This window comes from Adiantum capillus-veneris, chromosome 26, assembly GCF_014529385.1.
Source record: "Adiantum capillus-veneris isolate H3 chromosome 26, ASM1452938v2, whole genome shotgun sequence".
Lineage (NCBI taxonomy): Eukaryota > Viridiplantae > Streptophyta > Polypodiopsida > Polypodiales > Pteridaceae > Adiantum > Adiantum capillus-veneris.
Window position 1 is genome coordinate 1,102,971 of NC_140956.1, and position 23,865 is coordinate 1,126,835.

General features: G+C 48.4%; 1 protein-coding gene across 7 annotated transcripts in view; it reads right to left on the reverse strand.

Moving 5' to 3' along the window:
• The window catches only part of LOC147422873 (uncharacterized), a 97,289-nt gene that overhangs the window by 31,974 nt on the left and 41,450 nt on the right, over positions 1–23,865 (reverse strand). For 5 of the 7 annotated variants that reach the window (XM_086502054.1, XM_086502058.1, XM_086502056.1 and 2 more), the window contains exon 2: positions 20,147–20,214. The exons of the other annotated variants lie outside the window; for them this stretch is intronic. The gene's annotated coding sequence lies outside the window, so the exon portion shown is untranslated. The remainder of the gene's footprint in view (positions 1–20,146; positions 20,215–23,865) is intronic. 7 annotated transcript variants of the gene reach the window in all.

The following is a 23,865-nucleotide window of genomic DNA, read 5'->3' on the forward strand; positions in this document are numbered from 1 at the left end:
CCAGGTGGCATCCAAGGGAGGAATATGTTTAACTCTCTTGGCAGCAAGCCATTGTGGACAGAGGGATTATTGTGCCCGGCAGGGCTCAGTGGATTACTATGCAGGTTCAGGGTTGCCTCATGGGCTTCCTGAACATCTATGCGCCCAATATGGCGAGTGCACGTGCAGAGTTTTGGTCTCATATTGTAGAGTCTCGGCCGCAAGCAGAGAAATGGTGCATTGGGAGTGACTTCAGCATGTTGGAGGACCCCTCTGACAGGATTGGAGGTAGCCATACTACTGTGCACGGAGTTGAGTTGGCAGCTTGAGAGAGGTTATGTATGACTCTGCAGGTTTCAAATGTGTGGCAACATTCTAGCTTTGTGAGGCCCCCAGACAACCTGGTCTTCTCTCGTTCGGACCGCAAAGTGAGAGGAGTGAATCTATCTCGGATAGATCGCTTGGCGCCCTGGGCCTTTCTTCACCATGGTCCAGGGTGGGCTCAGATGGCACTACCATCCACGTGCGTGGCGTTTCCCTCCTCCCATCTCTTGATTTAGCCACATTGTACATATGTTGTTTTTTCATTATGGGAGAGTCTCTCCTTATGATTGTTGTAGCCCTTCTAGTAGAGGTGGTTGTAGCCCTATGGGCAGTTTCATTAACTAATAGAAGGATCTTTTTCTCAGAAAAAAAAAAAATCTTGAAAGCTTGCTAAGTCCTTGGAGCATGCAGCTTTGTAGCTATAGACTTCCATTTCTGCATGGCTCTACATCTGAGAGAAACAACAGCTCGAAACAAATCTTGGATCCTTCTCTTGCAAGTGATCTTTATGGCTTATGCCCTGTAAGACAGAGCGATGAAGACACGAACGCGCCCGATGTGCGATGAAGTAAGGGTGGGCGTGGTTAATAAGTCTGGGGTCGGAGCACGAACATTCTTCAATAACAATTTCCAAAGTTGTGCCCAAGTGCCCTCTCTGCTCTTTGATAGGACCGGTATGCTTTGAGAAAAGCATACGCCTGATGCTCTGATACCACTGCCACAAGACGCGCACCACGTGCCAATAGAAAAGAACAGACTGAACTTCAATAACAACTGAATTGAAAGAGAGAGAGAGAGAGAGAGAGAGAGAGAGAGAGAGAGAGAGAGAGAGAGAGAGAGAGAGAGAGAGCATACAACACGAAGTGGCGGAATTCCACCCCAGAGAGTATTGGCACCAAACCTTGGCGTCCCTTTTGGTATTTCTTTATATTACTTGAATTCAGTACAATGCCAGTACTCGCGCTCTGCACCTTGACCAAGAAGAGTGCGAGAGACTGAGCCCTCTGCACTTATTTAATGGCCCTTTGCCCTGAAATTCAGTTTACATGAAAAGCTTGAAACTCAAGAGCAACTGGCCCAAAAACTGGCACTGAAAATCAGCCACCGTAAATCACGCAAATCCGTACAGGCTGCCACATCAGCACAGTCAACGTGAAACGCGAAAATCCGTAGGGCTGCCACGTCAGCAAGTCAGTGCAAAATTCGGGTGCCTGTATAGCTTGTTGCCACGTCATCAGCTGAATATGCAAGTCCTTTTGTGTGTGTGGGGGTCTTGCTTTATTTATTCTCTTTAGGTCACTTGGGCCCCATCGAACAGAGTCCCATAAGTTGGCGGGAACTTTTAAAAATAGACCCACTCGTCGAGGATCTGTAAGTTGGTGAGAACTTCAACTTCTTCTGTTGCTTCAGCCCTCTAGGGTTTAGGCCCCTCGACGGGGACAAGTTGGCTCCGTTCTTCAGTGGCTTGACATGTCAGTAGTTTGTGACAGCAAATCTCGAATATGGATAGTAAGGATATCCATACACGCTCCAATCATTTGTACCCAAGTGGTGGTGGTGGTGGGGGAGGTGGTGGTAACAACGGTGTGGCAGAGGCGGTTGCACTCGATCAGGGTCAGATGGCTGCACCATGTTCCTAAAGACTCCCCCAATTGCAACAAACGCCTGAAAAGATTGCTAGTTAGAAGCTCTGGTACTTACTGGTGCCGGAGGAGGTGGTACTACCTGGGGCATTAGAGACAGTAACATGTAGTTTAGAAATTGTTGGAAACTTTGCAGCTTCGGAAGATTTTGCTGAGGATGCTGCGAAAGTATGTCACAGAGCTCATCGAGAAGAAACTGCAAGTACTCTGCCGAATCCATAAACGCAATTGTGCTCTGTCTGTTCTTGGTAGGACCGGTATGCTTTCAGAATAGCACACAATTGAAGCTTTGATACCACTGAAACGGACGAGGCACCACGTCCCAGCCAAAAAGAACAGATGAAACAAACTTTTAAGCACTTCAAAATAACTAAACGGAAAGAGATACAACACACGAGACATGGAGTGACGGAGTTCCACCCTTAGAGAGCACTGGCCCAAACCCTAGCGTCCCTTTCAATATTTCTTTATATTGCTTCAACTCAGTACATAGGCGGTGGCTCTGCTCTGCATCTGCTCCCGCAAGAATGCCACAGAGAGAGAGAGCCCACCCTTCATACTCTAGGCCCATACAAACGTAGTTTACAGGAAAAGCATTTAACTCAAAAGCATATGGTCTAAAACCTGACAGCGTAAATCCAAGATTCTATACAACTGCCATGTCAGCAGCCAGCAACGCAAAACGCGGAAACATTTGTACAATCTACCATGTCAGCACGTCAACGCAAAAATCGGGCGATGTGTACAACCTTGCCACGTCTTCATATTTTACGCAAATCTTTTGTGTGTGTGTGCTTGCTTTATTTTAATGGCTCCGACCCCATCAGACGGGATGCCATCAGTAAGTTGGTGATAATAACTCCTATTGTTGCTTCTAGGGTTTAGGCCCCTCGGCCGGGACGTGCAAGTTGGCTAGAATTAGGCTCAGGGAGCCCTTACCCGCCGGGTCTCCAGTGGCTTGATACGTCAACAATTTGTGACAAGATCCAACTTTAACCTTTAGTATAGCTATTGAATGCGAGACAAGCTAATAATGCCAACCCTCTAGCTCATTAATTTATGCGGGTCCCTAATTGATGCGTAATTTATTCTCTCTACTTGGCAATGCAACCTTCATAATTTCATGCATATCATGCTTGCCATTGTCGGCTTGTTCTCACATTTCTATTTTTCAATGACTTGCCTTATGTTGAACCAGCATACTCTCACATACTTGATTGATTTTGCAGTGCTCATATACAACTGGAGGGTTGTGCTCATGCAGAGGACGAGTGCATCATCTTATAGTATTTAACTTATTGATTGTGAGCACGTCCATGGGCCACTACTCTCATTAAGATGTTTAAATGCTACAAGATCCATACAGAGTGGATGGATCAAGTTCTTGCTTTCCAATTGGCACATTCATACATTCCGAGGACGCATCAAGAAGGGAGGCATGTTAACTTAAGACGGCACTCTTATTAATTGTCTTATATAGGGTCATGAAGTGATCGTCGGTGAAAGGCGCACCACAAACTTATTTAGATAAGAAATTAGTGCTGACTGGACGAGTGCGGGCACCCGTATGTGAATGGGAAGACCCACATAAAAGCCTTGTAACCTAGTTTTTCTTCATTCTCAAAGTATTATTGCATTGCTCTTGCTCTCCTTCTCTCCCACCTTATCTCCTTATTGCCTGTCAATGTGAGTGTATGTGAGCACGAGAGAGAGGGTGAGGGCGATAGAAGGCGACGACAACGGTACAAGCAAAGGCGAGCTCCCTCCTCACTATGATGCGAGATTCCCTTATCGACGGCTATACAGCAAGGTGAGCGACACTTTCTGCATCTGTTGAGCTTGCCTGCAGCAAGGTTGTGTGTTTGCAACCATCGTGGCTCGCACGTGGCGCATAGAAAGGCCCCTGCACTTGACATTTGCCAAAGACTGTTGCATGGGACTTGTAGTTTGAGGTAGAAGGTGCTAACGGAGTGTCACAATCCTCCTTTTAAGTGTTGAGGGATAATTCTATTGGCCACAGCTCAAGAAGGATGTGGACGAGTTTGTGAGTATTTGTATGGTATGTCCAAAAGTGAAGTATGACAAGCACAAAGTTACGAGACTCCTCGAACCTTTACTGATTCTAGATCAGTCTTGGAGAGTATAACAATGGATTTCATTTTTTATCTTCCCAAGTCTCAGAGTGAGTATGATGGCAAATGGACTATAGTGGATAGATTCAGCAAGCACGCTCGTTTTTGTACCTGTGAAGAACACAATGCCGATCATTTGGCAAAGTTGTGTGTCTCGCACATCTTTCTGTTACATGGGATGCCTACATCTATTGTTTCGGATAGAGATCCCCGGTTTACTAGTTTGTTTTGGAGAGCAGTCTGTGAGAATGTGGGAGCTACGCTCAGATTCTCCTCCTCGTTTCATCCTCAAACCAATGGACAATCCAAAGGTAATCAATTCGGTGGTTTTGGACTTGTTAAAGAGTTATAGCATACATCTCAATGGGAGCAATATTTGCCATTGATGGAGTTTGCATATAGCAACACAATTCATACTTTGACGAGGATGGCACCATTTCAGATTGTCGAGGGTAGCAAAAAGGTGTCTCCTATTCTGTGCACCAAGGACAAGATTTTTAAGGCAGATCACTTTGTACAGGATTTGGAGACTACTTCTACTAAGGTTAAGGAGGCTTTACAAAAATCTCAAGAATGGCACAAGAAAGCAGCAGACAAGCATCACCGCGACCTATAGTTGAGAAAAAGTTGCCATAAGTTTAGGCTTGTGGTTGAGAATTCCTTAAGAATTGAATGAAACATGTACTCTCTCACTGTTGTTTTTGTTTGAGTATGTGTTAAAGATGAAATGACCGCAGCATTTTGTCTTGTTAATGTGAATCCAAACGGACGAGATTTAGTGCATCAAGGCATCCATGAGAGATCAGTACTGTCTGGATGTGATGGTTCAATAGATCCCAACGGGGATATTGACGTGAATGTAATTATGATTGTTCAGTGATTTGTGTCTTTGTCAATGGATGGTTTGAAGTGGTCCAATGCATGTAAGCATAGAATCAGAGTTCATTTTTTGTCCACAGTCTGTTTTGCAAGCATAATCGAGGGCAATTACTCTTTTTTTCTTTTTGGAGAGGCGGGGGGGGGGTGGTTATGTCACAAATGTAATGACGTTGTATCAGAGAGAAAGAGAGAGAGAGAGAGAGAGTCAAGTGATGCCGTGGCAGGCCAAAGACTCACTAGCATAACTATTAGTTTGGCAGGTTCTTACATATTGAAGGTGTATATAAGCAAACTTTTGATGCCAAAGGAGCGTGTCATGTTGGTTGCATAATGAAAGACTCACTAGCAGCTCCCCTCAAGCTTCAATAATCCCTATCTGATCTACTTTTACAACGTCCATCGTCCTTACCCTTTCCTTGAAGTCAAATCAACACAATTATATAGGCCCCCATGGTGAGCAGACAATTTGCATGCCCCACATTGAGGATGTTCCAGATGGACAGGTTCTTACATATTGAAGGCGTACATAAGCAAACTTTTGACACCAAAGAAGTGTTAGATTTTGGTTGCACAATAAAAGACTCACTAGCAGCTCCCCCTCAGGTTCTTTATCTGTAACAGACTTGGACACTCCAAGTCGAGAATCTACCGCAACACCTCAAATAATCACTTCAAAACAGTTCACAGTTCACAATTGATTCGACACTGGCCCGCCGGCGGAGTTCCGTGCCTAGAGATATCGGCCCCAAAGATTGGCGCCCCTTTCGGTATTTCTTTTTGTATTAATCTGTGTTCAAAGTACAAGAGTGCAAGCAGGTGCTCACACTCAGGCTCTGCATCCAGATGCTCTAGGTTGTGAGGCCCTGCCCACATATGTAAGGATTACAAGGGATGCTAAAAGCACAGCCCAAAAGCTGAAAATCAAAAGCTTGGGTACTACAAGCAGGTGAGTATCATTTTTTCAATCTTTATGAACATTCCACATGCCAAATCAAGGATTCTTTTGAGCACCCCATGTAATTTTCAGTTGATTTCCCTACTACGGGTGCTAACAACATTGCGTAATTTAACCAAGTGGGGTGGCTTTTAATCAATTGGTGGATTCCCCAACTTTGGACTCGTGGCATGGGACATAAAGTGGGATATTTTTCTATCTTTGGTGGAGCTTGTGATCTTGCAGTAAGCATTCCTTTACTTTTAAGACTTCAAAATTTATTAATGGGAAGAGAAAGTATTGTTGATGCCATGTGTCAATGATCTACTTTGGGTCACATTTGCAAAAAAAAAGCATTCTTCTCACACCACTGCTTCCTTCCTTATCTCCTCTATTTCTTGCACTATGCTTACTTTCAGAGACTTTTCTAAAATTCAATAGTTAAAATTTTCTAGTGGCCCTGTTGTGCCTATCTTTGTCTCTATTGGAGTTATGTCTAGAAGGAAGGTGGTCCCTTTGATCTCGTGCATGCAGTGTAAAAATTGTAATGCATCGGTGTCTTCCATGGCCTAATATGAGATGTCCTCTTTAGCGGCTAGTTGCTTACCTTTGATCATTTCTTCGGCTTTTTGTAAGTTACTGGCTATTTGCTTGTGATAATCATAATATTTTTGCATGAAACTCAATGAAAGTTCCTACCTATGTATTTGTATCAACTTGAGTTCTCTTTTAAGCTTTGATCTTCTACTCCATGCCTTTATAGGCTTCATCTATTCCTTGCAACGAGACTATTGTAGGGTTGGCTCTCAACTCTATTTCTCATCTCCACATTGGCCCATTAGATGTTTAAGTTTATCTCAAATACTAAGTGGAATCTTTCAATAGTGAGTGGCTCTTGAAGCCTCAATCTCTAGTCTAAAAATTTACAAGTTCCTAGGCACACTTTCCCAAGATGTTTTAACAACGTCATCCCTCGCAAACAACCAAACTAAGAGGCTAGGTCTAAATAGCTACATTGTGTGCTTGTTGTCTATCAATGAGAAGGTGAATTAGAATATATCTCACAATGTGAATCACTAAAACATCACATTTGTTTGCAATGGAGGTACTACATGCCTTTCTAAGTACTATTGACCATTGCCCTCCAACGTACATGGCTAGGTATGTGAAAAAGAAAAAATCTCTTGTTGTTATTCCATAAATGCAGAATGGAAAGAAAGAATCAAATATTCTATTCAAGGTACACAACATGCAGGCAACCTCAACATTAGAAGCCCTTGAGCAAACCACTCAAGACCCTCCTCTTGCACAAAATAATGTTTTAAACTGCATTGACATCCTAAGCATGGTAGAGCCAAGGCGGGCTACACATAGACATGATTTTTCAACCCATGCACAATACTTCTTGGGCCACACACAATTGTCTTGGAGGACTCCAACTAGGGGGGGAGGCATTCTAAATGCAGACCCAACTGTGTGAAAACTGCTATTAGAACTTACTTTGTTTGAAGAATCGGTCAAGTGTTTCTGTATTAATGTGTGATTTATTTGCAAAATCCATTTAATATGTCCTTGTTGTAAATACAAAAATTGGGGAGCTACAATATAATAACCCCTAGGCGTGTGTATAGAGTGTAAATACCATCAAAAAAATAAAAAAATTTGCAGTTTTTTGCTTGCTTTGTGTATTTTTAAGCCAAGAAAGCAACAATTATGGAGCAATACAAAAAATCTGGCCCAAGAGCTTCTCTCTCTCCCATCTCTTGCATAGAATAAAAGCAAAGCCAAAAGCTGTCGGAATTTGCACCACGATTTTTGGGCGTCCGTACGACTGCCACGTGTCAGCCCTGCCGCATTTTTCGGGCCTGCCGTACAGAACCTTCCACGTCAACAGTTCGGGTCTCTCGCAGGCTGTCCATACGGGAGGTGTGTGTGAACCGGGCAGCCACGTCACAAGTTTGTGACATACCCCCCTCTTGAAAGCATTATAATCGCCCTCGATTACGCCTGCAAAACAGACAGAAGCCATAAACTGTCTTAGCAGACACTGACTGTTAGTATCGACGCACTAGGAACACACATCTAGCACATGTACCAATCGACAGTCACATCACATGACATCACAGGACATCACATGACAATTCACATTCAACATTCATTCGGATCTTAGACCATGATTTATCGGCAATGCAGTTAGCAATCGCATCTAGATCCACTCAGGACCTCATAGATGCCTGATTGACTAACCCCTATTGCGACCATGTCTATTCGAGATCATTCAGACCAAAATGCTGCAGTCATTTCGTCTATCAATTCCTGCACTCAAAACAAGTCAAGAACAAATCAGTTTCATATTCGGGAATTCCATTTCATAAAGTCATACAGCTGAATACTGTCAGCTCTCACTATCCCTGAAGCTCAAAAAGACATCAGTGACTCTAGTATTCAAAAAGAAATCAAGGCTTTTGTTGACAAAGGAGTAACTCCCCTCTTGTGCAACCCACTGCACCAGATCTCCGACCAAGCTGAATTCGGGGATCCATTTGGAGTAGACTATGCTAAACCAAAAGGTTCAAGGTAAAGTTTCACAATCTGAGGAGTATCTACTAGGTCCTCCTCCTCCATCCACTTCGCATCCAATGTAGGATAGTTCTTGAATTTAACCAAGAACCGCCTTCTTACTTTACCCTTCTTCTTTTTTTTTCCAGAGAAAAAGATCCTTCTATTAGTTACTGAAACTGCCCATAGGGCTACAACCACCTCTTCAAGAGAGGGCTACAACAACCATGATGGGAGACTCTCCCAATGAAAAAACCAGCATATGTACAATGGGGCTAAATCAAGAAATGGGGGGCCACACATGTGGTCAGTAATGCCATCGGAGTACTCCATGGACCATGGTGTAAAAAGGCCCAGGACGCCAGAGTCGAAGGAAAGCCTCTCTGCGCTCCCACATGGGGTCGGAGCTGCCCTGTAGTCCCTCAAACTGTCCTCTAAGAGTATGGATCAGCTCTAGCCAAAATCGCGAACAATCTCTCCTAGTGGCACAGGGCGAGCCTCAAAGATGCGGAAGCAACGGGCCCGCCAGATGAGCCAGAGTGTCAGGCCACTGATGAGCTCCCAACACTCCTCTCTCTCACTGCACCACTCCTGTGGAGTAAGCTCTGTAGCAGGCTGGAGTGTAGGTCACCCCTCCTACATCACTATCATCCTGCTGGTGGAAGATAGCTCAAATTGAAGTGCCGGGCCCGTGAGGGTGGACCAAGCCGCTGCTCCCCAAGTGTATTGTCGAGCCGTGGAGAGAGCAGGCATCAGCCGAAGAACTCGTAGCCACACCTGCTAGGCCGAGGAACAGTCCCAAAGACAGTGATGTTGACTCTCCACAAGATGGTCACAAGCTGCGCATGCGGCCGAGAGACCACTATGCACTAGCCAGCTCCCAACTGCTGTAGCTCTATGTGCGACCAGCCACTGAAACAAGGTGATTCGCCTTGGCTATCAGGAGTCCCACAACCTCTCCATGAAGGCTGCCAAGAACTCGGTTGTGAGACCCTCCTCCTGCCAATGAGGTGCTGCAGCGGGGCGGGCCTCTCTCTGTGCTGCTAGTATATGACGTCCCAGTCGAACAGTGTACTGAAAGAAAGGGACTCCTCGCTGCTCCGCAGAAGAGAAGGGGTCCCTCCAGAGCCACTCACCAGGATCCCACTGTACTCGTGCCAGTGGACAACACTCCCAAGCCCACACTCTCCAGTGTCCAGTCTCAAGAGCTGTTGGGTCAGGATCTATGACACAAGTCCTCCCACAGATGCCACTACTCGGATCCTCTGAAAACAGCACTCTGCCACCTGCGGGGCCTCTACTGCAACTCGCTATAGGCGTCCCCCACCCTCAAACTCAAAGAAAAGGGATGGAACAGTCTCTGAGCAGGCCCTGATGGAGATAAGAACCTCCAGTCGTATAAAGGCTCCCATCCACCTGGGTGCTAATGGCTCGAGAGGCGTGAGCCACTCAGCTGGAACTGCCTCTGAGATGTCCTGGCACATGCTCTGCACCCCTCTCATGCCCTGTAGCTGGAAACCCTGCACCTCCTCTGAGAAGCCTGTGAACACTAACCAGTCACCTAAAGAGCGCGTTGGACCCGCTGCCATGGGACCCCAGGAAACATGAGGCCGTCTACCAACCAAGTGGCCTCTCCGAGTGCTAACCATGGGGTTCCAGACAAGGGGCTGCCATAGGCGCTCCTCCATGCAAGTAGGCTGTCTCTGCTCCAAGCCTCGCCGCAAGAGCTCCCAAGATCGAAGCAGACTCACAGCGAAACGGTCCTCCGGTCTCCTGCTCAAACCAACTCTGCGCATCTCTGTGAAGATCCATCTGGTCGAAGGTTGCCAGGGGCCTCCTGCCTGAGGCACCCTAGCATGGAGCCGCTGTAGCAAGAACTCCTTCCAGGGCTCCTCACCTGGAAGAAGTCCTCTGACGATGAACTTCCCAGGAAGGGCTCTGCTCTGTTGTGTTGGGTCAATGATCCCAAGCCCTCCTTGTGAACAAGGAAGAGTGATGACCTGCCAAGCCACTTTGGCTCGGGCTATCTGAGTGTCACGTCCTCACCAAAGGAAGTTCCTGATCAGCCTCTCTACCAGGCTGATACAAGAACTCGAGAAGATCCAGCAAGAAGTGATGTACCACATAGTCGCCAACAACACCTGGTTGGCCACTACTACTCTGCCAGCCAAAGAGAGTAGTGCTACGCTCCAATGTAACAACTTTCTCCTGATAGACAGGAGAAGGGGAGCAATCTGCTGCTCGGGAGACAAGTCCAAACCAACCTGACAACCCAAGTACCGAACTGCAGTCCCTGGGGGAATCCACCTAAAACCCTCTCTTGGCATCCAATCGGGTACAGGAGCACTACCAACCGAGAAAGCCACTGTCTTTCTCCAGTTGATCAATGTGCCCAATGCACAACAGAAGGTCTGCAGAGCCTGCTCACACCTGTGAAGGTTGGCCTCCTGGCCATCTAAGTACAAGGCTAAGTCGTCGGCAAACTCAGTGTCCAGAAGCTCATCTCCCCGAATAGGGAGTGCTAAGCCCCGTAGACCAACCTACTACGACACCAAAAACCTGCTCATCACCTCCGCATAGAACAAAAAGAAGAAGGGGGCAAGAGGACAGCCCTGTCTGACCGAACGTGTGAGCATGAAGCGATCACCTCTACCTCCCGCCAAAATTACCTGACTGTGAGCCTGTCTGTACAAAGCTGACACCCCTCTGATCCAAGCATCTGAGAAGCCCATCCTGCGTAGAGTGCCCTCTAGAAAGTCCCAGTCAACTCTGTCGTATGCCTTCTCAAAATCGAGAAGAAGAATCACTAGGTCCTCGCCACGGAGCCGTGCCAGGGCAGAAGCCTCCCAAAAAGTAAAGATGTTTTCAAGGATACTGCATTCCTTGACCAAACCTGTCTGAGTCTCATGTATAAGGCTCTCTAGAAGTGGCTGAATCCTCAAACTCAGAGCCTTGGCAAGAATTTTGTAGGCTGAGTTGAGGATGGTGATGGGCTGCCACCGTCGAATCTCATTTAAGGAGCCACCCTCCTTGGGAATGAGGTAGATCAGGCCCTCACTCATGCCGTCAGGCATCACTCTTGTGTGCAAAATGTCCTGAAAAGCACTACAAAGATCTGGGCCAAGCAAGTCCTAGTACTCCAAGAAAAAACTGGGAGTCAGCCCATCCTCACTTGGACAACGACCACGGGGGAGGGCCCTAAGAGCCGTGTGCAGCTCCTCGAGCTGAAGTGGTAGCTCAAGCCTCTGACGCATCTCCTCAGTCACAAGACAATTTGTGCCCAAACTTGCTCCCTGCATGCATCCCGGCGCTCTGACTGGGGCTCTGCAAACAGTAACTCACGGTATAGTCAGTAGCAACTGCACGCATATCCTCGGGCTCAGAAGCAACTGACCCATCTGGCCTCCTCAACTGACTGACCTTGGCATGCGAATGCCGAGGTCCCACTGCCTCAAAGAAAGCACCCATCACTCTGTCGCCCACCTGGGTTCGCTGAGCTGCCTGTCTGTGGAAAGCAAACTCATGTCGCCTCTCCTCTCTGCTAACAAGCTCCTGACGAGCCTACTGTAGCTGCTCCTCCATCCAAGGACTGTCTGGATGTTGCTCCTGCATCCTCTGTAGCGAAACAATGCCCCATCTGAGACGCTGTTGCTCCTCTCTCGCTGCAGCCCACGGCGAGCTAGAGACTCTTGGAGAAAAAAACGGCTAATCTGAGCTAGGCCTGAGGCCACTCTGTCAGCAGGAGAATCCTACCTGTCCAAGCTCTCTATCTAGAGAGTCTCTACCCGCTCTTTGAGTGATGAGTCTAACAAGACCCTCTCTGGGATGCGAAGCATCATGCTCCCACTCCTATGCATGTCTGCCACTGTGAGGATCACTGGTGCATGGTCCGAGAAGGAAGTCCCTGCCAGAATGCCCACTGTCCCTCCCAAGTCACTGAAATGGTCACTAGTGTAGAAGCGATCTATCCGCGATAGATTCACTCCTCCCACTCTGCGGTCCAAACGAGATAAGGCAAGGTTGTCTGGGGGCCTCACAAAACCAGAGTGCTGCCAAACATCCGAGACCCTCAGAGTCATACAAAACCTCTCCCAAGCTGCCAGCTCAACTCCATGCACAGTATCAATCTTGTCAGAAGGGTCCTCCAACATGTTGAAGTCCCCTCCTATGCACCAGTGTTCTGCCTGCGGCAAAGACTCAACTCTCTGTGACCAAAACTCTGCTCGAGCACTCGCCACATTGGGCGCATAGATGTTCAGGAAGCCCACTAGGCAACCCTGAACCTACATAGTAATCCATTGAGCCCTGCCTGGCACAATAATCCCTCTGCCCACAATGGCCTGCTGCAAAGAGTCCGCAATAGTCAATACATACCTCACCCTGGATGCCTCCAGGTCCAAAAGCAGCTGACAAAAAAGTGTCATATCGTCCACGCAAGAGCTGACCACAACGTCTAATGCGGCTCACACAAATGGTGCTCCTAAAGCATAAGGAGATCAATCCCTCCTCCCACAAGGCAGCATTGAAGCTCCTGACGCAGTCGGCCCCGCTGACGCTGAAACTGGGGCCCACCTAGTCCCTGCACGTTCCATGAGACGATCCTCATGGGGAGCGAGAGAGAACTGATGCTGCCGCAGCAGCTAGACGGGCTATCTTCAAGGCTGGCTTGGATGGGGAGTAATCCGCATCCGAACGTCCTCTAGATAGGCGTGACTGCAACGAGTGCCTGGCCCAAGCCCAAGCAGAGCGAGCCGTACGTAAAGCAGCCTCCTCTGTCCAGGAGTCCTCATGAATGTATACATAGCATGGCAAGCACTGTGTATCGGCAAAGAAGTAAACCACAATGTGTCTACATCCTGCTGAATCTAGAGGTGTCACCGCAAACTTAGCCAATGGCCACAGAGTCTGAAGCATGTATGTAACTCCTAGTTCTCCCATGTGGTGAGAGAACTCTAGGACCTGTGTGTGCAACCATCGCAACACTGAGTCGCGAGTCCACTCTATCTGGTCCCTGCCGCAGAGGGGAAAGGAGAAGCCAACTGCTGAGTCCAAGGCCTCTGTCCCCCTAGCTGCAAGGAACAGAACATGGACCCTGAAGCAGGCTGCCTCATGGTCTGTTGAGGGGTCGCCGAGAAAACGAGTGAAGTCGTAGTCGAAGAAATCCCATCGGCGCCGGATGTCAATGCTCGTCAGACCTCGAGGGATATCGGCAAGGGGGGACGTTTGTACCTGTAGAGGGGGCCGCAAGAAAGGTTGTCCCTCTCTCGCCAAGCGACTCGTGGCAAAGGCGCTGCCAAGAGATCTCCTAGCAGCCGGAGAAGGCCTTGCCCCCTGGGACAACTATGGAACTGAAGCGAGAGAGGGGGGAGAAGGAGCAGGGGGGAGCGGTGGAGAAGGGGGGCGTGGGGGAGCGGTAGAGGTAGAGGGGCGGGAGGAAGAGACGGCGGGAGCAGGAGGCGGGGAGGAGGATGAGGAAGAGGGGGGTAACTCTGGAGGGGGAGGGGCTGTCGAGGGTGAAGCTGGGGTGGGGGCTCGAGCAGGGACCTCATCCTGCTCAAGAGGACCAAACCGGTTCCCCGTGGGAACCCACTGCTGCTGAGTAGTCGCCTGAGGACCACTCTGAGTGCCAGGCTGTCGCTGTGGCCCTTGTCGTCGTCGACCACGGACTTGCTGCCATCCCTCCTCCGCTGGAGCCCCAGGCTCAGAGAGTGGCTCTACATGTGTGCGCTGTGTCTCTGTCTGTGTCTGCTGGCCAGCCTTTGCAGGCTGGGGCTGAGGCTGTGGTGTAGGTCGAGGCCTCCTCCTTGGACAGGCCTTCATTAGATGGCCCATCTGTCGACAAATGAAGCACTGGTTCGGGAGGCCCGAATACTCCACACTCTATCTAAACCAACCCCCACTCACCCGAGGCAGAAGAATAACCTTCGGGAGCGTGTGAGTGTCTCTGACCAAAACGGGAACTGAGGAAATGCCAGCTGCCTTGGCAGCTACTAAGGCTACCATGCGAGGTGTCTCCAGGACAGTCCCAATGGCTGAGCCGATCCTGGACAAAAGTGGTAAGTACTCCCTCCGCAAACCCGGAAAGCAGACAGAGATGGGGATGTCTGCCTCCTCTACTAGAACATCCGAAGCAGGGTCGAAACCATGTCTCCACAGTCGAAAGTAGACTCGTGCTGCTCGGATGGTCAATGGACTCATGGCGATGACCTTGGACGCCATCTCGAAGGTCTCAAACTCGATCTGATAGTAACCTCGTCCGAGTATCTGTACGTCCAAGATCTTGCCCACCTCTGCGAGAAGGCGGGCCTGGAGAAGGTCACGCAGCTCTCCTCTGCTAGGTCGGGTACCGAGAATCTTGCAGATGACCGAAGTCGCCTGCAAGCGCTCTACCTCTGCGGCTAGGCTCGCTTGCTCTGTCGGCAAAAGAGCAAGTCGAATGGTGGGCTCAACGGGGTCGGCCGAGGGGGCTTCGGACGAGTCTCTCTGTGGCGGAGCTGGAGCCTCCATCTGTGTCTACTGCTGTGTCGAAGAAGCGGGCGGTGAAGCGACTCTGTAGCCGAGCACACCGAGGCACTGTTCAAATAAACAATGCTACCAGAGCCAAGTGCAGGAGGCTTCGGGGAGGAGGAGGGGGGGGGGGGGGAGGGGGGGTTTGAAAGGCGGCGCGAGAGGGGGACAGCTGGCGGGCTGGGAGGCAGCGCGAGCTGGGGGCAACGGCAGGTACGCGCAGCAGGGGGTGGGCGGGCTGGGCTGCCGCGCGCAAGGGAAGGCGGGGACGGGGGGTAGCGCGAGGGCAACAAGCAGGGGAGGGGGGAGGGGGGCAGCAAGGGGGCGGGGGGTGTTCAGCAGTAGCGAGCGTGTGTTACTTGAAATGGAATTCCTCACTTTACCCTTATTCTTTTTGTCCTTACGTGCCAAAATCCGTTCACAAACAAGGATCTCCTCGTTTTCTTCCACTTCGGGTTGCTCATCCGGCTCCCCATCTTCGGACACATCACCTTTAAAAGGTTTCAAGAGACTCACATGAAATGCATTGTGAATCCTCGAAGTGTCAGGCAGTCTCAATCGGAAGGAGACATCATTGATCTTTTCGGAGATCTGGAAAGGTCCGTAGTATCTCATACTGAGCTTTGGAAAAAGCCTCTCCTTTCCCTTTTTCTTTCTCAGACGTGCCTTCTCAAAACGTAAGAGCACCCAATCATCCTATTTCAATTTCAAATTGTGACGATGGCGATCTGCTGCCTTTTTTTCTTTCTTGAGATTTCTGCAAAGCCTCGCGGACCTTGGCAAAAGCCGTGTCCAAGTCACACGTGTACTCATCCGCTTCAAAAATCTTATCTTTCGTGCTTAGGAAGGGTGGAACCTTCGCAGCACCTTCATAATCTCAAATGGCCCCGTCGAAGAGTGTATCGTGTTATTGTATGCAAATCCCACCAAAGGTAGATACTTTTCCCATTGAGTCTTCTGATCCGCGATATAAGACTTCAATACATCTAAAACCACTAAATTGGCAATCTCAGATTGCCCATCAGTCTACGGGTGGAAAGATGACGAGAACTGCAACTGTGTGCCAATGTTCTCCCAAATTGCCTTCTAAAACAAACTCGTGAATCCGGGGTCTCTGTCGGAGACAATCGTCTCGGGCATGCCATGTAATCTGAAAATCTGGGCCACAAACAGTCTCGCTAAGTGATCCGGCTTGACTATTTTCTTCACTGGAATGAAATGAGCCTACTTGCTAAATCTGTCAATAACAATCCAGATACTATCGTGACCACTCTATGTTCTCGGGAGATCAAAAATGAAATCCATTGCAATACTTTCCCCGGGGCGGGTGGGTATGGGCAAAGGCTATAACAATCCCTGTGCTTTATGCCTGTCAAACTTGACCTTCTGGCATACCAAGCAATTGCGCACAAACTCGTCCACATCCTTCTTGAGTCTCGCCCAAAAGAAGTATCTTTCTACCCCTTTCAAGGTGGTAGCAATGGCGCAGTGACCCGTAAAAGGCAGACAATGGCATTCGGTCATAACCTTTTCCCTCAAGGGCTATGTAACGCACAACATGGTTTTCCTCATCAAGTAGCCATCCCGAATGGAATATCCCGCTACTATCTCCCCATCCCGTATCCCTCTGAAAACGGATGCAAATTTCGTATCTGTGTCATACTGGTTGACCATATCCTCGAAGCTCCTATGATGTATCGCGGAAATAGCTTCCGAGACAAAGCATCTGCCACCAAATTCTCATGTCCTTGAACATGGACAATCTAGAAGTGAAACTGTGACAAGATGTTCGCCCATCGCATCTGCTTTTCCGATAGCTGCTTCTGTGACAAGAAGTAGCGTAAATCTGATGGTCTTTAAAGACAGTAAAATCCGCTCCGAGTAGGTAGCGCCGCCACTGAGTAAGAGCATGGATAACCTCCAAAAGCTCTTTCTCGTAAGTCTGTGCTGTCAATTCCGGCCTTGAGAACAATCGGCTCTCGTAAGCAATGACATGGCCTTCTTGCATTAAGACCGCACCCAGACTACGACCACAAGCATCACAATATACTTCAAATGACTTCTGTAAGTCCGCGGCAGAGTCAAAACTCGTCCCGTAGTCAATTTCTCTTTTAATGTCTGAAAGGCAGTCACCTCTGTGGGTCCCCACGAGAAAGGGACTCCTTTCTGTGTCAACATATGCAAAGGGAAAGCAGCCTCTACAAACTTTCTTATGAACCGCCAGTACTACGAACATAAGCCCAAGAAGCTTCTAACTTCATGGACATTCTTCAAATCGGGCAAATCACATATAGTCTCTATCTTGGCCAGGTCCATCTACAGTCCTGCTGCTGAGATGATGTGTCTCAAAAACTGGATCTCTGGTAGGAAAAATTCACTTTTCTTTTCATTAATCACTAACTTGTGACCTCGTAATGCCTGAAAGACTTGAAGCATATGATCTCTATGTTCTGCCTCATCCTTGGAGAAAACAATGATGTCGTCAAAGAAAGTGCCAACGAATAGTTTGTACTCTCGAAAAATCCTGTCCATCATCCGGTTAAATGTCGTAGGAGCATTGGTTAAGCCAAAAAGCATCACCAAAAACTCAAATAACCCAAAAGTCGTCCGAAAGACTTTCTTGTAGATGTCTCCCGGCGCGATTCGGATTTGATGACATCCACTCTTCAAATCGATCCTGCTAAAGCACGAGGATCCCTGTAATCTGTCAAGTATATCATCGATCCTAGGAATCCGAAATTTGTTCTTGATGGTGATTTTGTTGAGAGCTCTATAATTGATGCACATTCTCCAAGATCCGTCTTTCTTCAAAACCCAACCAACAACACTGGATAGGAGTACGGTGAAGTACTAGGCTCGACAAGACCCTTTTCCAAGAGGTCTTTCACTTGGTTTATAATTTCTTCGTTCTAAGCTCGGCTCACACGGTAAGGTGGCCGGTTCGGTGGTGTGCTTCCAGGTATCAGATCAATGGTATGATTTTCAGGACGAGCGGGTGGTAGCTCGCCTGGCAGGCCCTCTGAGAAGCAATCGGCATGAGAGTGGAGAAAATCTTGGTGTTCCTTATCAAGTTCAGACATATTTGTCCTATCCTCATCACTCAACTCTTTCATAAAGATCGAGTAAACAAACAGACTAGATTTCATTAATTTGAAAATGGCCGGAGCCGATACAGTAGGGACAGACTCACCCTTAAGTTTTACATCGAGTACAATGGTTCTGCCCTTCTCTTAGTACAGACTAAGTTCGAGCATTCCTAATCTTAGAGTGGTCTGAGTAATGCCCTCCTGAGAAAGCTATGTTAAACTGTTGTACAAAAGACAAATCCTTCGAAGCATCTCTATAACCAGAAAACGTGTCAAATTTAATTGATTGTCCACCTTCCTTAAACTCTCGGACTTTCTGGCTTTTGTCTTCCAGAAAGTCATACTGGTTGGCTTTATAAAAATTCTTCTTCTTTGCATAAAAGTTGTTGTCATCAGAGTCCGAACGAGACGAGTCCTCTATAGAACTCTCAACCATGGGGCGAGATTTAGACTTCTTTGCATTTTTCTTGCCCTTTCCGAAGCTTTGCTTTTTGCTTCGCTTTTTGCCTTTTCTGTCTTCTTCGCTCGAGTCAGATGAGCTAGAAGAACTGTAAGAAGAAGAAGAAGAAGAAGAAGAAGAAGAAGAACTGGGTACTCCTTCAAATCGAACACGCTTCTTCTGCTTTCTTGCCTTTTCAAAAGTAGGCTAACGACCCAAATATCCCGGGAAGTCAACGCCTTTCTTCTGCTTTTTGTCGTGCTTTTTAGCCTTGTTCTGCGCGTCAAAAAGCTGAGCAATTCGTGCATCAACCACCTCTTCTAATTCTTGCTCTGTATACTTCCTAGGAGTAGGAGGTCTCTTGAGAGCGGGTTTGTGGGGTGGTTTTGTGGTCTTCCGCCACTGCGTGTGCACCTCATCGAAAGAAGTCTGGCTTATATATTTTGCAAATTTCGGGTCCTTCGCAAAATTAAGCATCATCTTTGTTGCATCGCCGATCGATTGTTGACGCTCCATCTCTTGACGCTCCGCCTGAGTAGGCCGAGGCGGGCCGTACTCCTCAGGTGAATCTTCGTTGTGGTCTCTTCCCGCATCTCCGGATGCAGAGGAAGTCGACTGATCTTTGCCTGAAGCCGTAGGTGCCACGTAAAAAGGATCGGATTTCTCGTAGGAGAGAAATCGGCCGCTCTCTGATACCACTGTAACAGACTTGGACACTCCAAGTCGAGAATCTACCACGACACCTCAAATAATCACTTCAAAACAGTTCACAGTTCACAATTGATTCGACACTGGTGGAGTTCCGTGCCTAGAGATATTGGCCCCAAAGACTGGCGACCCTTTCGACATTTCTTTTTGTATTAATCTGTGTTCAAAGTACAAGAGTGCAGGCAGGCGCTCACACTCAGACTCTGCATCCAGATGCTCTGAGTTGTGAGGCCCTACCCACAAGGGATGCTAAAAGCAGAGCCCAAAAGCTGGAAATCAAAAGCTTGGGTATATTTTAAAAGCCCTCATAAAATAAAGCAAAGGCTCTTTCTCTCTCTTTCTCTTATGCTTTAATAAAGCAAGAGCTCCTCTCTCCCTCCCATCTCTTGCGTAGAATAAAAGCAAAGCCAAAAGCTGTCCAAAAGCTGCCGGAATTTGCACCGCGATTTGCGGGCGTCCATACAGCTGCCATGTGTCAGCCCTGCCGCATTTTCCGGGCCTGCCGTACAGAACCTGCCACGTCAGCAGTTCGGGTCTCTCGCGGGCTGTCCATACGGGAGGTGTGTGTGAACCGGATAGCCACGTCACCAGTTTGTGACACTATCCAATCTAGTTTTACAATGCCCGTCCTTTCCCTTTCCATGAAGCCAAATCAACACCATTATGTAGGCGCCCATGGTGAGCAGACAATTTGCATGCCCCACATTACGCATGTTCCAGATGGACGAAATTGATTCACCACAAAGAGTTGTCATGGCTTATTAATATTTGATACAAAGGCAAACATGTTCAATCAGAATCTAACATTACTGTTTAATAGCAACAATGTCCATAAATATAAACTTATCTGTAAACATGCTGAGATAAGTTTTTAACATTAGTACAGAAGCAAAATAAAAAGATAAAGTTAACAATAGAAACTGATCAGTAAACATCCAGCTAAAAGGGTGTGTTACATGTTGCAATTCCAATTTTGCTTCTTCCCGCGAAATAACTCGCAAGCCACTCAGCATGCTTTGGAAACCTGTCATTGCAACCAATAAAAAGGTGACAATGTAGACACGTAGAGCAATTGTGGAAGAACCAGCCCACAAGAATAAGTATGGTAAGGAAAAATCTCTGCACACACATGAGAGGGACAGAGAGAGGAAAATGTTATTGTCCCAAAGGAGCCAAGGCACCAAAATATGCTCCATGGGACCCAAGCAGGTAAATAAGAAAGGGAAATCGTCTCTGCAAGAGAGAAAAAGTAACAAAAGATCAAACTACCATCTGCATGCTGTGACTCGAGCTTCTTCCTCCATTTGATGGACAAAGCCCACAAAACAGACACATTGGCTGCAACCAAAACATCTCACAACTCACAAACAAGTATGGCCCTCGATAAGCGTCACAAAAGGGGTGCAGATGCCTACATAGCATGGGCGTGTTGTAGGTCGATTATTGCTATGCAAATCCATCCTCAGATAGAATTGGACCCGAAAGAGAAGAAAGAGACAAACATGGGCATGGCTTGTTTCCTCTTGCTTAACCACTTTTGCTTTCATGTCACATGGCAAGTCTGTACATAATTCTTACTGGGGTTCGGTTTATCGTTTCTTGAATGGCCAAGAGTCGTACTGTTAGCTTCCTTCCAAATGGAGCATTAAGTCAAAGGCATGGTCACAAAGATTTGAAGCATATGCCCCATCTTCATCATAAGCCAGATACACACCCTTGCTTAACAAGGAGAAGCAGATTGTAGAGCAAGCAGGAAAAGCAATAAAGGCATTCACAGGAGGGTTAGGCATAGAGAAATGACAATCCTTTACGGGTTTACTGTTTTTAATAATGTTCATTTTCCCTTGAGTGCAGAAATGAAATTTTATGTTAACATCTTCAAACGGTAAAAATGACCTATGAGACCAAAAGGTTACATCCACGTGAGACTCTGGTAAAATGTCATAAAAATAAAAATAAATGAGGGTACCTAGAGTGAGTAGGTATGTAAGCCTACTCTACATTCTCATCATCATCATCAGCATCACATAATGCATCATTGCAAAACATATGCGGAGGGGCACAATCACATGAGGGCTGATTAGGTGTACAATGGAGAAGTATACAATGTTGAATGGTTATGATCCCATTGAACTTTCTCATGAATCTCTGTAGTATGGCGTAAATGTCCTCTGAAACCGGCCCGTAGGGAGAAGTAATTGACATGGTGGTGATGAGAATCTGAGCGCGCACTCGCTGCTGCTGTTTCTCCCTGCTCGCCATCGTCTCCCTCACTTGCCCGCCAGTCCCCCCCTCCCCTCCTTGCACTGCTTTCAGCAGCACGCCACCCCACCTCTCCCGCCTCGCACTGCCCTCGGCAACCCACCAGCCCTCTCCCACCTCGTGCTGCCTGCAGCAGCCCGCCAGCCCCTTCCCCGCCTCGCGCTCCCTCTACCTGCTCACCCGCCTCCTTTGTTGTGGGCTGATTTGCAGCCTATTGGTGACGAAGTCGACACAATTGCCCCCTCTTCGACAGCAGCAGACACAAAATGGCGGCCCCTGCTCCACCACAGTGGGACTCCTCAAAAGCCCCCTCGCCCGGCCCCGCGGAGCCGACCTTTGACTTGCTCTTTCGCCAGAAGAGCAAGCGAGCTTGATGGCCAAGGTGGAACGCTTGCAAGCCTCCTCTGTTATCTGCAAGATTATTGGCACTCAACCTAGCCGAGGCGAGGTTCGGGATTTACTTCAGGCCCGACTCCTCTCCGATGTGGGCAAGATCACCGATGTCTAGATCCTCGGGAGAGGGTATTATCAGATAGAGTTCGAGTTTCCAGAGATGACGGCCAAGGTGATATCGATGAGCCCGCTCGGTATCCGAGCAGCTCGAGCTTACTTCAAACGATGGCATCATGGTTTCGACCATACTACAGATGTGCTTGAGGAGGAGGCCAACTTGCCTATCTCGGTCTTCTTCCCAGGCCTGAGGAGAGAGTACCTCCCTCTTCTGCCCAGGATTGGTTCCATGTTCGGGATAGTTCTGGAGTAACCACGCCCTGCAGCTTCAGTTGTGGCCAAGGCCGCAGGTTTACCTACTGTGCGGGTTCTTGTTCAAGACACACACTCCTTCCCGAAGGTGATATTGTTGCCTCGTGTGAGCGGGGGTTGGATCAGACAAAGTGTGGAGTATTTGGGTCTCCCGAATCAATGTTTCATTTGCAGGCTGATGGGCCACTTAGCAAAGGCATTTCCTCGCAGGAGATCTAGACCCACAGCGCATGCACAGCCTCCCAAGGCTGAGCATGCCCAACAAACAGATACCTAGGACACACAAGCTGGTACCTTGACAGAGGCCAGCGATCAGACAGCTGACGGTTGGCAGCAGGTGCCTAGCCGCCGCCGACAAGGGTGGTCTCACCACACTGCTCCCCCTCGTGGCCGCCTCCTACAGCTCAGCAACATTGGGTTCCAACAGGGAACCGTTTTGATCCCCTTCTGCAGGGCCCCCCTAAGGAGGCTCCCTCCACCTAAGCTCCGCCGCCCTCCCCCCCTCCACCCTCAGACGCCTCCGTTCCGCCTCCTCCACCTTCACCCCCACCTCTTGCTCCTCCTCTCTCCCCAGTGGGGCCCTCAGCCTCATCTCCCGACCCATCTCACACTACTACTCAAACGCAGGGGACTGGACACACCCTTGCATCGAGACGATCGCTTGGTGGTGCTTTTCGCTATGAGCATAGTTATCGGGGAACACCCATTTTTGTGTGTGTGTTGTGGGGGGGGGGGGGGGGGGCCGACGTTCCGAGCCTCAGTCAAGCTAGGGAACGTTTCACAACGGTTGGCCGTTCCTGACAAGCAGTTATACCGGAACAGTTTGGAACGGCCAAATTTTCAAATTTTGTTCTTGTGAGAAAAATTTTCAGGTTTTGGTTTTCTATCTTGTGAGCCTCTGGCTCATAAAATGCCCCATTCCTTACCTTCACAATGCACACAAGGCTCAAGCTTTCAAGGGCCAAGCCTCAAGCTCTAGCGTCTCTCAAGCACTCAAGTTTACATAGTACAAGCTCTCTCCCTATCTCTCTCGAGCTCTCCCACTCTCTCCCTCTCCCTCTCCCTCTCCCTCTCCCCTCTCTCCCTCTCAAGCTCTCAAGTCTACACGGCACACGTCGTGCCACGTTTGCCATAGTAATGTTGAATGGTCTTCAAATCAAGGTTTTTGCGAATATTAGAGTCAAAGAAGTCAAGGACTCTAATACTACTTGTTTTCAATCACACAAAGCTAAAAATTGCATTATTTGGGTGTTTTTTACGCCTCCCGTTCCGTGCCATTCCCGATCCCTCTTCACTCCCTTGTTCCGCGGGGAGGCCTGTCGCCGTTCTCGTTCTGCGTTCCAGGTAACTCTAGCTACGAGTCGCATGGTTCGGGAGGGACAACCCCATCTAAGGCCGCCTCTTCTGGTTCAGACCTCTCCTTTTGTAGTAGTCCCTCAGGGTTTTGACCGGCTTTGACATTCCTAGATGAATGGACTACTTCGATTATAGCTTCACACGCGTCCAGGTGATTCTTCTCGCGACTTGGAGGAGGCTTGCTTTCGAGTCCACATCCTCTTTCTAGCAACCCAAGGCATTGAGGCTCTGGATACAGCGGTGGTAGGTTTCTCCTTTATGCTGTGCTGCACGCATCCTACAGAGTGGACCCTCC